Source organism: Penaeus japonicus, unplaced genomic scaffold (assembly GCF_977035675.1).
Source record: "Penaeus japonicus unplaced genomic scaffold, GWHDUDI00000001_assembly GWHDUDI00000032, whole genome shotgun sequence".
NCBI classification, from domain to species: Eukaryota; Metazoa; Arthropoda; class Malacostraca; order Decapoda; family Penaeidae; genus Penaeus; species Penaeus japonicus.
In genome coordinates this window covers 668,234-673,233 of record NW_028234434.1, presented here as the reverse complement: position 1 = coordinate 673,233, position 5,000 = coordinate 668,234, and the positions used below count along the sequence as shown (strand labels likewise).

General features: G+C 38.3%; 1 long non-coding RNA gene across 1 annotated transcript in view; it reads right to left on the bottom strand.

Moving 5' to 3' along the window:
* Nucleotides 1-3,492: 3,492 nt before the first annotated feature.
* Nucleotides 3,493-5,000, bottom strand: part of LOC147467927 (uncharacterized) — a 10,712-nt gene continuing 9,204 nt past the window's right edge. The window contains exon 5 of the long non-coding RNA XR_015192653.1: nt 3,493-5,000. This exon is cut by the window's right edge and continues 440 nt beyond it. This is a non-coding gene — a long non-coding RNA (uncharacterized LOC147467927).

The window sequence follows — 5,000 nt, the reverse complement described above, 5'->3', positions numbered from 1 at the left end:
TGTGTGTGTGTGTGTGTAGGTGTGTATGTGTGCAGATATCTGTGCATCCAGGTGCCTATGTGCCTATCTATGCATGCATGCACGCACGTGGACGTGCGCGTTGTGTGTGTGTGTGTGTGTGTGTGTGCATTTATTCATTGCATGCATTTTACTAGATGAATGTGTACGTTTTGCATGGCGTGTACGTGTGCGTGTGCATGTCACTAGTAGTGCCTACAGATATCATGTGCGGCTTAGTTGTTTATTCACTGTTTGTTCATCCAATCATTATATAAGAGTTTGGTAGGGATGAGTGAGTGAGTGAGTGAGTGAGTGAGCATCCCCATATTTGATAATAGTAATATGTACAGCATTATTCCTCTGACAAGTGGAATAAATAAGTGTGAAGACTCAAGTATGGCTAAGAATGTAAACATGTACGTCTCTCGATGTCTTTTTTTGTTTGTTTGTTTCATTTTTGTAAGCGAATGAATATCGTCGGCGGCGTCGGCGATTCCATGATTTTCCTTGCTGGTTGTTTTGTCGGTTATCGACCTAAGGGCCAGGTGGATAAGGAATGCATTCTAAACATTGTGGTCGTATCTCTCTATCTATGTATCTATCTATCCATCCATCTATCTGTGTAATGACTGACTCGTGTCGTGTATTCATTTATTCATTCATCGGTCGGTCGGTCGTCGCAAACCAATTTGCATGTGTGGGGAGTGGGGGGAGGGGGGAACAGGGAGGGAGGGAGAGGGGTTGGCCACCTCTATGCCTCCCTCCCTTCCCTCTTTCCCCCCCCTCCCCCGCCCCCCCCCTCCTCCCTCCCCCCCCCCCCCCCCCCTCCCTCCCTCCCTCCCTCCCTGTCCCCCCCTCCCCCCTCCCCTCCTCCCTCCCTCCCTGTTCCCCCCTCCCTTCCCTTCTCCCTTCCCTCCTTCCTCCCTCCCTGTTCCCCCCTCCCTTCCCTTCTCCCTTCCCTCCTTCCTCCCTCCCTGTTCCCCCCTCCCTTCCCTTCTCCCTTCCCTCCTTCCTCCCTCCCTCCCTATCCCCACACTTGCATAGAGGTGGCCAACCCCTCTCCAAGTGTGGGGAGAGGGGGGAACAGGCCACCTCTATCATATTATCAATTGACTATGTGTTTGTTTGTTTGGCTTTTAGTATATAGGCAACAACAAACCACTGGTGTAGTTACGATGGTATAATGGCAATTGGGAGGGAGTGAGTGAATGAGTGACCTCTTTCCTTACTAGAGTGAGGTCTATTATTACTATTATTATCATTATTATTATTATTATGTCGCCGTTGTTTCTATCAAGCTTGAAGGAATTGCCCTTGGTTGATGAGTTAGTTGTCTTGGTACTTGTGTGTGTGTGTGTGTGTCTGCGTATATGCATGTGCATGCATGCCTGTCTCTCTTTATTTCATGTATGCATGCAGATAAGGTAAAACTCAATCAATCAATCAGTCAGTCAGAGTGCAAGTGTGATGGATAATACTTTGAATTGTTTGATTTGATTCGTAAGTGTATGTGTGGTGATCCGGAGAGAAGATGCGTGCTTGCTAGATTGATTGGTTGCTAGTTAGTTTGTTTGTTCGTTCGTTCGAGAAAACGCAAGTGGAATAGCCATTTTTCCTAGCTTTGCTTTGCCTTGCTTTGTTTGCTCTGTTTCGTTTCGTTTCCTTTGCGCGAGCTCTCATCAATTCTTGTATGTCTGTCTGTCTGTCTGCGTATGTGGTTGTATGTATGTGTATGTATGTTGGGACATGTGAGAAGAAGAAGAAATTCAAAAGACAGAGGATAGTAAATCAAGAAACAAGCCAACGTTTATTTGATCTCAGTATATGATAGGGGCAAAAACAAATGTAGGCAATAGTAGTATTAGTAGTAGTAGTAGCAGTGTCGATGGTGTTAAGAATGTAACAAGCAGTAGCAATGATAATGAATAAGAGTGTAGGCCCATTTCATGTCAAGAGTCAAGGGGGGAGAAAGTGAGAAATGATACATGCATGTATGCTATGCATTTACAAGTGTAAAGTCGATTTATTACAAAAACTAAAACAAATGAATGAATGACTAGAAATGAATGGTTGGTTCGCTGTCTATGATGGGAGAGAGAAAGAGAGAGAGAGGGGGGGTGGGTGGTACGGAGTGGAAAAAAGGGGGGGGCAAGTGAAACAGAGAAAGAGATAGAAACAATCTATGTATGTATGTTGAATCAGACAGATATCCCTTGTAGCAAACTGTGCCTATCAATAATATTACGATACCTGGTGACACACAAAAGTGATTGATGAGGAAAATAGCCACTGAGTATGAGCACGAAGTAGTAATAATCATTGAATTTGATTTGGTAGAGGAAGATAAAAATGTACGTGCAAGAAAGAGAGAGAGAGAGAGGGAGGGAGGAAGAAGGACCACAGCCAGCCAGCCAGCCAGATAAGGAGGGGGAGGGATCGGGTTACAAACCGATCAGTAGTTAGCTAGTTATCAGTACCAACCCACTCACTCACTCTCTCATGAAAACACTCGAATTCCTCTCTCTCACAAACAAACTCACCAAAAATCAACACTAAAACAAACAGTCGAACCACACAAAAAGCCAACAAGAAGGAAAAAAGAAACAGAGACCAGTGCAAAACACGTAGAAAAAGAGCAAAAACGCAAACTCAAACGTCAAACAAAAAAAAACATACCAAACATCAACTAACTAAACAACAAAAACTGAGTCAAAAACAAAAACAAGCAAAAAACACCAAAAAACAATCTCACTCATCAGCAAACAAGACAATACAATACAATCCATTCCATTTCTCATTTCATATTTCATACACAAGCAACATTCAACTTGACTTTGCTCTTGCCTCGGTGAGGCCTACGCGCGCCCCGACCAGCCGTCGGACAAACAGAAATCGACCTTCTCCCCTATATCTCAAACAAATCTAGACCTTATTCACTAACCAGCTAAATCCAACAAACTACCAAACTGCCTCCGCTCAACTCTCGGACAAGTAGAAATGGACCTTCTCCACAATATCTCCACAATATAGTCTTTATTCACTTCACAAAAGGAGCTAAATCCAACAAACTACCCAACTGCTCTAGTTAGCACGACTAGTTTTGATTGAACACATCACACACACACCTTAGAGATGGCTGGCTGGCTGGCTGGCTGGCTGTTTCAATGCTTAGACACATACCAGTTCTTTAACGACTATCTTTTCTAGACTTGGCATGTTATTATGATATTTTGTAAATGCAGATGAAAATTTTCAGCTATTATAAAGACTCGCATATCTTTCACTAAATCATCCACGTTAAAGAACATGCTACCAAATTAACTTGATAGATGAAATAGCCAGACTTTGTCTATGAAAGAAAGCAAATGTGCACTTACATCAACTGAATATTTTTCACATTTTATCAAGAAAAAAAGATGCTAAATCATATGAAAAAGGACATCTTTATGAAAGCATACTATGCAAAACTGATATTGCTGTTGTGTTATGTTATTTATTTTTTATTTTTTTTATTTTATTATTATTTTTTTTTTCCACATGATATACATACAAGAGAAAGAGAAACATGAAAACTGACAAATTGTTGGAAGCATACCCTAGAAACCTTGTGTTCTTGCATTATATGTTATATTTTATTTATTTAATTGTGTGTGTGTTTGTTTTGTTTTTGTTTTTTTTTTCTAAACATCATAGACATACAAAAAGATGACACAACATGAAAGCTGATAAGTCATTGAAAGCATAGTTACAATACATGGTTGCATTTTTTGTGCCTTATACAATGGAGTTTTTTTTTCTCATCACTATCACCATCATCATCATCATCATCATCATCATCATCATCATCATCATCATCATCATCATCATCATCATCATCATCATCATCATCATCATCATTATTTTCATTATTATCATTATAATAATCATTTCTTGTAGATATTTACACTAAACATTATTGTACAGTAATAATTGTATTTCATGGAAGAATTAAGTTTTTACATTATCCTCTGATGATTCTCACTGGTTATGTCATCCATGGTTCATAGATAAATAGACATAAACTCTCTCTCTCTCACACACACACACACACACACACACAATTCTCATCTTTTTGCAGCTCTTCTTCTCTTTTTCTCCATAGGTGTGTGTGTAGATATAGATACAGATAGATAGATATATAGATAGTAAAACTAAAATACATTTAACATATATATCCTCAAGAGTTCAATCCATTTTGAACATTGTATTCTGTGATAATCTCTTTAAATCAATGTATTCTGTAATAATCATTGTAAGTTAAAGCAATGTTGGCACTTGTGCTCTTGTTTCATGCAGGCCTGTTTTCATTATCTGTCAACATATCTGTAAAACTTGTAAACCCTTTATGCACACTGGCTAGGAACACTGTATTTTGCAATAATCTTGTACAATCAATTATATCCTTGGTTTTATTGATTCAGATCTTTTTTCTTCTTTTTTTTCCCCCTCTCTTTCTCTCTCTTTTCATTTATATATCCCCAAGATTTTCAATTATAATATGAATTTTGTATTTAGGAATATTGTAATCTGTATTACTCTTTTACAACAGATATTATCCTTTTTCCATCGTTTCATTCTTTGTGCTTAAAACATGGTTTATGAGTAAAATATAGGATAACCAGAATAGTTAAATGATATTAAAACAATTTTTTGGCATATCTCTTTATTTTTATAAACAAATAACATTAACAAATGTCAAGGAGCTAGTTAATAAGATCCAAAGAGTTTAGAATGCACTATAAAACAACAATCAAATTCAAAGTGCACAGAAAATCAAATGCATCACAAAGCATTAGAAGTTTTAAAAAGGTTGACAAAGTTGTCATGCATCCCTTCATAATAGAGTGTAAAACAGCGTGTAATGGAAATGTTTGTTTGTCAAGTTTACAGTTCTAAGAAAACAGCAAAATATTATATTTACTGATTAAACAAACAATAGTTTAGCATTGTATATTAAGCAC